General features: G+C 36.4%; 1 protein-coding gene and 1 long non-coding RNA gene across 10 annotated transcripts in view; one reads left to right on the top strand and one right to left on the bottom strand.

The window, feature by feature from the left end:
- Positions 1–12,423, top strand: part of Gria4 (glutamate ionotropic receptor AMPA type subunit 4) — a 454,905-nt gene that overhangs the window by 281,255 nt on the left and 161,227 nt on the right.
- The window catches only part of LOC120094073 (uncharacterized), a 43,500-nt gene continuing 31,664 nt past the window's right edge, over positions 588–12,423 (bottom strand). For 2 of the 4 annotated variants that reach the window (NR_190855.1, NR_190856.1), the window contains 2 exon segments: positions 588–872; positions 5,511–5,595. This is a non-coding gene — a long non-coding RNA (uncharacterized LOC120094073). 4 annotated transcript variants of the gene reach the window in all.

The following is a 12,423-nucleotide window of genomic DNA, read 5'->3' as shown; positions in this document are numbered from 1 at the left end:
CACCAGGGAAAATGTTAGTAGCTAGTAATCAAAAACATTCACTTTCAATCCCTGACATGCATTTATACTGACTTCTTGGGATGGAGTGAACCTCAGTGGGATACAAAAGCCAGGCTAATCATACAGTGAATATTTACTTCAGCCTGTGTGTGTCTCATCTAGGAACAGAAATTGTCCCTCTAATTGTATGCAAATCTTTTTGCCAGAATCACCACAAGAAAATTAAGCACTGCTAAACCTGCTTCACAGAGGAGACAAAGTAACATCGTAAAACATCACTTTCAACTCCACCCAAATGACTGGTTTAGTCATTATGTGTAAAAGCCAAATACAAATTAATATTATTTACAGCACACAGTTTAGCATGTACACATAACATCTGACACTAACATGTTATATAACACCTCTGTTTTTTGCTGCTGATAATTGCTTTCATGATTAATTAATGAAACTGTTGAACTTATATTTCAACATGGGAGAAAATAAAATAATCACGCCTTGAAGAATAAGACATCTTTAGAAATTCTTTGCTGACCCTACTCGACCAATCAGCAAACTTTCCAGGGGCAACTTATTTCAACTCATTGTTTTTGTGAAAAATATTTGTTTTTAATTATGTAAAATCAGGTTTCTTTGGGAAAAAATTGCAGCTGCTTTAATTCTGACTGTTTGGTAGGTTGTTTTTTCTTTTATCAGTGACACAATATGGTTGTGGTAAATATTGATGATGGCAACTGAAGAGCAGTATTCAAGGATTACTTAAGGCTGAGACATGCAGAGTTGGGACTTCTATGGCTCATGATCTTCTTCTGACTATGTTGGGGTATTTTTCCAGTTGCTCTTCATATTCTTTTAGGATCCTATATGCAAAACTGTAAGTTAAATAGAGATAAGTTACTTTTATGACATTTAATACTTGTTTGAATTCAAAAGCTTCTCTAGGTTGAAAAGTAAGGTATTTTTATTGGGGTATTCTTGATCTACAAAAATTGAAAATTTAAATATATGTGAAAAACCTCCTCGGTAGATAGATATACAATCTATAACCAATCTGTAACCAATGTGCAGGTTACAGAAACTGAAACAACTAAAACAAATTCATTATCTTCACTTTTTTCAAAATTAGTCTAGATGAAATGAAGTATTGCTACACATGTTTTAACTTTAGTCATCCCTTTACACTGCCTTCATTCTTCCCTTCCTACTAGCTCCTTGGTTCCACTTACATCTGGCTAGCATTATGCAACCACATTTATAAATTCATTTCTCCCTTGGTTCTTATCCTTTGAGGTTTTACTGTTACCAAGAGATTACTATGTTTATCTTCAGTATTTATTTATGCAAAAGTATTTATTGAGGGCCTTATAGATGTCAGGTACTCTTCTAGACATAGTGACTAAAGGTTCTGACTTCATAAACGTACATGTTGTAGAAGAAATAGCCGATAAGCGAGTAAGAGAGGAAGATACAGAGCAGGTTCGATGGTGGAAAATGTTATAGAGAAAGATAAGCAGAAAAAGAAATATGGCCAATCTCAGAGTAAGAAGGATAAAGTTCATAACCTGAGATACTATCCACTGATTGGCTAGTTAGTGCCATAAAGCCAAAACCTGATTTATAGGGAGAGCTGTCATGAGTTCTAGTTATTTGAGCCATGCTACTGAATCATAGCATAGACAAGTTCCTCCTGCAAACTTGTCTATCACTTACCCACTCTGAATGACCTGTGATAGACTCCTTACATTTCCCCTCCATCACATAAGGTCTATATTATATTCCAGGACATGCTCCCTGCTGTTAATCTCCACCTGAACCTATACATACTTCAAAGGTCTAATACTTCAAAGTATTGTCATCTTGAAAGGATTAACATCCAAATGTATGCTGTAAGTAGTTTCATGGATCCATATGAATACACAGGTTTCAAGCATGCATTTTACTTCCTTTCCTAGCTATATTTTATGTAGATTAGATTTCTAGGTGAGGGTGGTGTGGTATAAAAATAGAAAGAATGAAATAAGAATTATGAATCTTATATAGTATGATACAAAATAGATAAAAATCTTAATTTATGATCAAATAATAGTCATAGATACATATATATGCATATGTATAAAACATTGGCCATTCATTATTATTAGGAAAGCCACCTTTCAAGAATGCCTCACTTAATAAAAGAAGATAACTTTTGTTTGTAAAATGATGTTGATTAAAGTATCATAATGCCAGAATAAAAACCGTCAGAGACAAAAGTAAAAAAGGAATCAGTATGCTGATAGAAAATATTCAAAATATACCGAGATTGTCTCTAGGATAACTAATACATCTAACAAGAAAGAAGAATAGATTTCTCTAATCTATATATGATTTCATAGTATGCTTTGGTGATGACAAGTATGAATTTTTACATATGTCAAAGAAATCCTGAAGTGCAAACAAAATAAAGGACTCACAACAGAGCACATTCATGAGCAAAGGCCCCTTCACATTCTTTAATATTTCACTGACTTCCAGGTGATTTATCCTATCCTTAAACTAATATCCATGCTCCTTCCTCTGCATGACTACAAATCTGGATTCCACAGCCTGTTATCTGTGGTATTAAGGCAAATTGTCTGAAGTGGCTTTCTGTTTCTGTCTCACTGACAGACATCATATTTCCAAACATGAAATATAATATTCCTAAGAGAAGCATCACTTTTTTGACTCCTTAAGGAGAAAAGACCAAATTCCTTAAAACAATAGGATTGTATTTCAAATTTGACTCGTACAATTTATCTCCTAGACTTAAAAGCTCATATCCGCAGACTACATAATCTCTATTTTCATATATATATATATATATATATGTATATATATATATGTGTGTGTGTGTGTGTGTGTATGTGTGTGTGTATGTGTGTATGTGGATATGTGGATATGTGGATATGTGGATATGTGGATACATATATACATGTAGATATACATATACACAATCTTTTCTTCCAACAATACAAGACACATTTGAAACTACTGGGAGTGGTTTGGTATGCCCCATTTTATTTTCCGAGCTTCTTGATATTCTCATCCCTCTCCACGAACTGCTCACTAATTTATTCATGCATTCCATCACTGTGATCTACTTGGTTAGATTCTGAGCACAGGAATAGCTCCAAATTTCATCAACCTACAGTTTGATGGGGTAGAAAGATTTTCATCTGATCATCATTCAAATATATAATTAGAAACAGTGACTGAAAAACTTCTTTGAAAGAATATGAAAGGAATCACTCTCCCTGAACTCAAGCAGTATTACAGAGCAATAGTGATAAAAACTGCATGGTATTGGTACAGAGACAGACAGATAGACCAATGGACCAGAATTGAAGACCCAGAAATGAACCCACACACCTATGGGCACTTGATTTTTGACAAAGCAGCCAAAACCATCCAATGGAAAAAAGATAGCATTTTCAGCAAATGGTGCTCATTCAACTGGAGGTCAACATGTAGAAGAATGCAGATCGATCCATGCTTATCACCAAGTGGATCAAGGACCTCCACATCAAACCAGATACACTCAAACTAATAGAAGAAAAACTAAGGAAGCATCTGGAACACATGGGCACTGGAAAAAAGTTCCTGAACAAAACACCAATGGCTTATGCTCTAAGATCAAGAATCAACAAATGGGATCTCATAAAACTGCAAAGCTCCTGTAAGGCAAAGGACACTGTGGTTAGGACAAAACGGCAACCAACAGATTGGGAAAAGATCTTTACCAATCCTACAACAGATAGAGGACTTATATCCAAAATACACAAAGAACTCAAGAAGTTAGACTGCAGGGAGACAAATAACCCTATTAAAATATGGGGTTCAGAGCTAAACAAAGAATTCACAGCTGAGTAATGCCGAATGGCTGAGAAACACCTAAAGAAATGTTCAACATCTTTAGTCATAAGGGAAATGCAAATCAAAACAACCCTGAGATTTCACCTCACACCAGTGAGAATGGCTAAGATCAAAAACTCAGGTGACAGCAGATGCTGGCGAGGATGTGGAGAAAGAGGAACACTCCTCCATTGTTGGTGGGATTGCAGACTGGTACAACCATTCTGGAAATCAGTCTGGAGGTTCCTCAGAAAATTGGACATTGAACTGCCTGAGGATCCAGCTATACCTCTCTTGCGCATATACCCAAAAGATGCCCCAACATATAAAAAAGTCACGTGCTCCACTATGTTCATAGCAGCCTTATTTATAATAGCCAGAAGCTGGAAAGAACTCAGATGCCCTTCAACAGAGGAATGGATACAGAAAATGTGGTACATCTACACAATGGAATATTACTCAGCTATCAAAAACAATGGCTTTATGAAATTCATAGGCAAATGGTTGGAACTGGAAAATATCATCCTGAGTGAGGTAACCCAATCACAGAGAAACACACATGGTATGCACTCATTGATAAGTGGCTATTAGCCCAAATGCTTGAATTACCCTAGATCCCTAGAACAAATGAAACTCAAGACGGATGATCAAAATGTGAATGCTTCACTCCTTCTTTAAAAGGGGAACAAGAATACCCTTGGCAGGGAATAGAGAGGCAAAGATTAAAACAGAGACAGAAGGAGCACCCATTGAGAGCCTGCCCCACATGTGGCCCATACATATACAGCCACCCAATTAGACAAGATGGATGAAGCAAAGAAGTGCAGGCAGACAGGAACGGCATGTAGATCTCTACTGAGAGACACAGCTAGAATACAACAAATACATAGGCAAATGCCAGCCGCAAACCACTGAACTGAGAACAGGACCCCCGTTGAAGGAATCAGAGAAAGAACTGGAAGAGCTTGAAGGGGCTCGAGACCCCATATGAACAACAATGCCAAGCAACCAGAGCTTCCAGGAACTAAGCCACTACCAAAAGACTATACATGGACTGACCCTGGACTCTGACCTCATAGGTAGCATTGAATATCCTAGTAAGATCATCAGTGTAAGGGGAATCCCTGGGTCCTGCTAAGACTGAACGCGATTGTTGGGGGGAGGGCGGCAATGGGGGGAGGATGGGGAGGGGAACACCCATAAAGAAGGGGGGGTGAGGGGTTAGGGGGATGTTGGCCCGTAAACCGGGAAAGGGAATAACACTCGAAATGTAAATAAGAAATACTCAAGTTAAAAAAAAGTAAAATTAAAAAAAATTACAAACTAATAATAAAGCCCTCTTAATGGCCCTTAAAAAAAAAAAAGAATGTGACATATGGAGAGACCATGAGAGGTTATGTCTGCAGAAAGTCATCTGATTATGGGGTGTGGGGTGGGTTAGAAGAGTTGGGTTTTTGGTTTGTTGGTTTGTTTTGTTTTCATTTGTTTGCTTTTTATTATCTCACATATGTATATAGGCACTTATTGAAAGCCAGTTTTATTTAATTGTTTTTGCTAGCCATCTAAAATGGTCTCTTTCCCTTTTTTCTTTCTTAATTAAAATTTTATTTTCTTTTCATACAATACATTGTACTCACAGTTTTCTTTTTCTTCCCCCCTCTGTGATCCTCTCCACCTCCTCATCAATCCAGCTTTCTTTCTCTCTCCCTCTCTAGAAAGAAACTAGGTCAAAGAATGGAAGAAACAATCAAAAAGAGCAGTGCTATTCTGTGATGACATTTATGTGGGACTGTAAGATTTGTACCTTTTAATACATCTTTGAAAGGCAGTTCCTTCTGCTGGAAGGTGATCAGTATGAAAATAGTGACTAAAAATAGTTTGAGACAGCTAAGAGAAAATTATGATAATTTACTTGAGTGTATCATAACATAATAGTTGAATAGTAAAGAACTTATACACAGAAGTGCTGAAGAATTTCATTCATAGTTCTATTAAGTAGGTGTTTGTTTTGAGACCAAAACTTAAAATAAAAGAGGAAAGGCTTAGTTGGGATTTCTGTGCAAGTAATCTAGTCTATGGTGCGGAAGGCATACTGGAAGATGTGAGATGTCTCCTGTATCCACAGCCAGCAAGATGAAAGCTAGAGTTCAGCTACCTTCTCTTTACTCAATCTGTGACTTTTACCCATAGAAAAAACACTACCCATATTCAAGGTGGATCTTCCCCTTTCAGTTAACTTAATATAAGAATTTACTCACAGACATGCCCATGGTGATTTGAAATCCTGTCAATTTGACAATAAATAATGACAATTAAACACCCTATCAGTAATGAATATATGGATTAATAGTCTATTCAAGTACAGACATAAAATTCTTCCTGTGGCCAGTTTCAGAGACATCATAGAGTAAGAAGAAAATAGTGGTCAAAAATCTTTGGAGGAGTTTTTGGCTTTCTACATTCTTTTGAAAACTTTTGAAGATATGCGAATGCATGATAATATGTATGAACAGCAGATTTAGTTGCAACTAACAGAAGTTTCTACTTCTGTCATATTAATGGCAAAGCAAGACAAGAGGTTTATTCCTTTTACAGAAAAGTCAATGACAGATGGTCAGTAAGCATAGTCCACATCACTAAGTCAATGAGCTTAGTTCCCCATAAAATGTAATTCTGGGAAGGGGAGAAGAAAGTAATCTAATAATATTTTAATTAAAATCTATAAAAATTTAAAAAATAGAGTAAAAATGACATATATAAGAACCATTATACTATATAAAATATAAATAAGAGTTTAATTGTGAGAGGTTTATGCTTTTTTTTCTTTTTTTTTGGAGCTGGGGACTGAACTCAGGGCCTTGCTAGGCAAGAGTCTATCACTGAGCTAAATTCCCAACCCGACATTTGTGCTTTTTAATGCATATAACAGCAATCAGTGTAAAAATGAGGCTATGAATTTGAAAGAAAAGAAGGAGAATTATATAGGAGGTTTTGGAAGGAGATATTGGAGAGTATATTATGTAATTATATTAAAATCTCAAAAGCAAATAAAACCCAATAATTTTTAAAATATTACAAGAGACAGAATACAAAAGCCAAATTTTTATTAAATGCTTGATGAATAACAAAGTCATATAGACAAAATAGTTTCATCTCATCACTTAAAGCTGGAGCTATGTGGCCAGGGGTGGGATTCACACTCAGCTGAAAGATGAATGAACAGTAAAGCAGGAATGTACTCCAAAACTTACTTATATTCCACTCGTGACACTTGGTCAGAGTCATATCTCTAGATGTATGACATGGGATAAAAAATACTTATTGAGGATATTTATCCCAGGTTAGATATCCACTGTTTGAATGAAGGAGAAATTGTTAGGAGAAAACAACTTAGAATCCTTGCTACTGTGCTTTACAGATCTAATGTCTCTAGTTCCTTTGTCAGTTATCATCTGTACTGAGAATGAACACTGCAGTGTAGGAAAGATGGAGAAATATTAGTGTCAGACAATGCAAGATATTTGGGGGGCCTCAAGCCAGATGTAAAAGTAACATTCCATTCACCTTTGTAAGTAGATTTGGCATTTGTCCTCTAAAAAAAGTTAGTCCTTTTCTCTTATCCTAGATTTACATGGACCCTTTCAATCTACATAGGAAAGAAAACTTTCATTTATTTTACCACGTGCTTCTTAATCTGTAGAACAAACAAATGAACACTGCAGTAGTGGCTGTCAGAAAATTTACCCAGGCTGTCATTTCTTTAATGTGCTGAGATCTTCAGGTCAGGACCCTGACCATGAAACATTATTTCAGCTCTGAGGTGCTTTGACAAGTGTCCAAACAAAGTGGTTGCTAAATATACATTGTACTTCCAGCATGTCACATTAAAAACAGCAAGGATCTCAAAATCAACCTCATAACTCAGACCGATCTACAATTTTCTTAGAACCCACTAGTTAGCGCCAGACCAGAGTAACAGATTTCTGCAAAACAATGAAGATGATTTTATGTAGGGACAGGTGGCTACCAGTTCACTTCATCTCTTCCTTCCAGGCTAAACAGCACCTTATTGGAATCAAATATCTCGTCTATCTTTTTCTATGCCTTTGTCTCTGTCTTTCACTATCTCTGCTTCTTTCTCTCTCTGTCTCTCTGGGTCTCTGTCTCTCTCTGTTTCTCTTCTCTGCCTCTCTGTCTGTCACTGTATCTCTCTGTCTCTCTGTATCTCCCTGTATATCTCTGTCTCTATCTCTATGTGTCTTTGTCTTTCTCTGTGTGCCTGTCTCTGTCTCTGTCTTTTTCTCTCTCTCTCTTCTCTGTCTCTCGTTGTCTCTGTCTCTGTCTCTGTCTATGTCTCTCTGTCTCTCTCTCTCTCTCTCTCTCTCACACACACACACACACACACACACACACACATACACACCTCACAGTTTTTATAACCTAGACATTTCTTTATCCCACATCCAACATGCATCATTTGCTTCTTCCTCCCCTGACTTTGTTACTCTGATCAACTTCCTTGATAAATCCTGTGTTCTTACCCTTTCCCCTTTTCTCCTTAATGTCCTAATCCTTTGAAACATGGTTTGTAGATCAAGAATTGTGCCATCTGACCATAACTATGGCACTGAAAACACAGTAGGTACTTATTGATCTTCAGGCAGATGAAACAGTCCACAGTATTCAGATCGCTCCAATATTTTTTGAAGTGATCTCCTCCCAGGCATGAATTTCTCCTGTCTAGCCTACTGCTGGTTTGTGTATTGACAAATATACTAAGTAAATCTTACACAACAAATATTAAATAAGCCCAATTTGTGTTGAAGAAGAAATACCACTGAGGTGCTACTCATCACTCTAAAGGTCACTTTCTTTTGTGATACAGGTTTTGCTGTGAAGTGCTGCAGAAGTGTTAGCCTGGCTGCCATTTTATTTAATATAATCATTGTACAATAAGATAATATAATGTAGATACTTCAGTTTGCTTGACAGTGTTCTTGAAGAACTTTGGAAAGGCTGATTATTTACTGTGATCCAGTAATATAAATGTACCAGAATGTACTCTACAGTAATTGCAGAATATTTTTATTTTTTTGCATTTATTTGAAAAATGCTATATTTTGACCTATCCATCCCTTACCTAATTATGCTTAATAGATATCACACTCATTGTAAGAAGACTATTTGTGTCTTTGTTGATATTGATGCACTTTATAAGATCTTGAACACAGAAAATTTTCAACCAAAGAATATGAAATTACAATATTAGACAACTTTTCAAGATGACATAACATGTAAAATATTATTTATAGTAATGAATTATTGTTATCTATGTGACATTTATGCAAAATATAGCATTCACTTTTGGTTAACAATATTATATTGCATATTTTTAAGAAAATGAAGATATAACTCACAGTCAGATGTACAAACTGTACAGTTTGACTTGTTCTTTCTAGTTTATATAACAAGTAAGTTATCCCATCATACCCTCAAATGCAGCATTTTCTCCCTGCAGCAATACATCCCCAACAATTAAAAAGGCAAATTAAAAAGGCACATGTACTGAATGGGAAGTAAATGGTGAGCAAGTGTATTAAAGTGAACAGATTAATAAAAGACTTAAAACTTGAGCGAGGCTCTGAGACTGTAACTGTGTGTCCTTCCTGCTGCTTTTAAAGATGCCATTGATTTCTGACTTTGATTAATGGGCCTTTTCAATGACTAGCATCCTTTGATATTTACCCAGAATTGTCTTCTAGGTTTTTGTCTTACTTCACTTGCAGCATAATTTCTAAATCTGAACAATCTGACAGTGAAACGTTGCCTTTAAAGTCCAATTTTGGTTTTGTTAGTGTGAATCTTGCAGTATTTTCTAAGTGGAAAAATATATAAATTTCATTAATGTGTATGTTTCTCTATGTCCTGTAAAAGTCATATCATCATCAGCAATGTGTACACTTTGTCTTGACATGAGAATTGACAGCCACATAGTACTTAGACAAATAAAGCCGCAGCATGCATAGAGCTGAAGTCAATGCAAGGGAGCAGGGAGATGAAGCCAGTGTGTGGTCCATGTTTACCATTTTTCAGCATTCAATCAAGCAAACAAGAATCTTGAAATTATCTTTATATGGTCACAAATAAAAAGAGAAAAATGGATGTCAATTATAATTCCTTGAAGTCTTCATTGCAAGTCAAATAACATATTCGTAGATATTGATAAATAAATAAAAGAAATTTTGCTTCAGTTACCAGAAGAACACAAGCCCAAGGAGAGAAGTGAAATATGAACTTTTGCAATAAGAGAGCTCTCAATAACTAGAGAGATAACTGAATAGGTAAAGTATTTGGAAACATGCGAACCTGAGTTCAAATCTTTGGTACCACATAAAAGCCAGTCATGGCAACATTGTGACATGGCACCTGTGATCCAAGTGCTGAGAGTGGTAGATTCACTTGTAGAGCTCCCTACTCAGCCAGTCTAGCAGAAATGGCAAAGTACTGATTCAGTGAGAGATCTTTGCTCAAAATATTAGATTAAGATGAAGGGTGATATACTCTCTAGTCTCCACAGTCTCATGCAAAGATGAAATAGGAGTATGCATACAGAGAGAGAGAGAGAGAGAGAGAGAGAGAGAGAGAGAGAGAGAGAGAGAGACAGAGACACAGAGACACAGAGAGAGACAGAGACAGAGACACAGAGACAGAGACAGAGACAGAGAGAGAAGAAAGAAAAAGGAAGGAAGAAAAAAAAAGGAAGGAAGAAAGAAAAAGGAAGGAAGAAAGAAAGAAAAAAGAAAGAAAGGAAGGAAGGAAGGAAGGAAGAAAGAAAGAAAGAAAGAAAGAAAGAAAGAAAGAAAGAAAGAAAGAAAGAAAGAAAGAAGCAAGGAACTGGGGGCAGAAAGAACATCACCCACTTCTGACTACTAAGAACTAAGTGATGAAACAGAGATCTGATACTTGGGGGCCTACCACATGCATATGCACATATGTCACCCAAACACACATATAATCAATAAAAAAGAAAGAAGGAAAGACACTAAAAAGCTTCCATGTTCATTGAACAGGAAATGAGGCCCCTAGGTTTCAGGTTGCTGGGAGAAGGGCAATGGCAGGTGAGATATGAAAAGATAATTACAGGTAGGAACTACAATGAAAAGACTAAAAGGAGCAATACATATCCAGAATAAGCATATTGTAATTAGCATGCCCTCTTTCTTCTTTGGGGACTTTTTCATTTAAATAGAAATGAAGTCTGACGGCCATGGTATTCATTTGGCAGGAAATCAGGCAATTTATATTTCAGATATGATCTCATCATCAGGTCCATCTGTTGACATTGTCTGTACATCATACTGTTTGGAGCTCTAAGAAAGAGAAAACATAACCTCAAAGTGAAATTCCCAAATTTGAAATTCCAAATAAGTGCTCTCTTTTAATAGTCTGATGTGTTCACTTTAAAATTTCCCTTTGAATCCTGCCAGCTAGTCTAACTGCAATACCTACAGAGGGAGAATTCAGGGACAGCAACTACAGGATGAGATCACACTGCTGTTAAACACTCTTAAGGAGACTAGATAGAATATTTTATTTATGCCAAGCTATAAAGTTCAAAAAAATGAATGACTCTGGTCCTAACTTATTTTTATCTAAAGGATGTTTTATACATTCAGAGAATCTTTTCCTTTTTAATCTTTCAAGCTATAACTAAAAATTGAGGTCTTGGGAAACAGATGTGAAAACAGTATGAAAGCTGAAGTCTCCTTCCACTTGCAGGGAGATTTGGCGAAGAACAAGCAAAGACCACAGCCTTTCCCCAAGAAGTTGTCTTCACCAAACCAGCACTCCATCTGCCAAAACCTTGTGATTTGTCAGGGCTACTGTAGTTGTGCTTTACATTTAACTACTTCCTTGTTTACTAGCTTCATGTGTGTACATGTCCCAGCATGCCTGTGAATGTAACAGAACAATTTGGATTAATCCATTCTATTCTTCCACCACATACATTGAAAATGCAACTCAGCACACCAAGCTCTGGTGTCAACTGCCTGTACTGGAGTCACTTCATCAACCTGCCCAAAAATCATTTTATTTTGTTTGTGTGGAGTTTTTTTGACAAGAACTTGTGTGGCCCAGACTGGCTATAAACTCCTTCCTTATGCAGCTGAAGCTGACGAGCCCCTATGTCTGCCTCTCAACTGGTACCAATATAGTCACATGACACATGTATTCCCTACTGCACTCTGAAAAGTTTGGCCACATGCATTTCAATATCTATCTCTCCTAAGAGCTTATTAATCTGAGTTGATAATTCACCTCATACCAAGCATACACACTTCTGCCAAGACAAGTCAAACATAATAATGCTATCACTATATAGATCTGCCTATATCATCAAATGAGACTCTGACAATAATACATCCTCAATTAATACCATAGTCTTCCTGGGTGTTTTACTTTGTTTTGTTTGTTTTTTTGTTGGGTTTTTTGTGTATCTTTCTTCCATAGTTAAACCAAAAGTGTTGTTTGTACCCTGTTCAGTCAAAA

Source organism: Rattus norvegicus, chromosome 8, assembly GCF_021556685.1.
Source record: "Rattus norvegicus strain SHRSP/BbbUtx chromosome 8, alternate assembly SHRSP_T2T, whole genome shotgun sequence".
NCBI classification, from domain to species: domain Eukaryota; kingdom Metazoa; phylum Chordata; class Mammalia; order Rodentia; family Muridae; genus Rattus; species Rattus norvegicus.
This window is presented reverse-complemented; position numbering and strand designations above follow the sequence as displayed.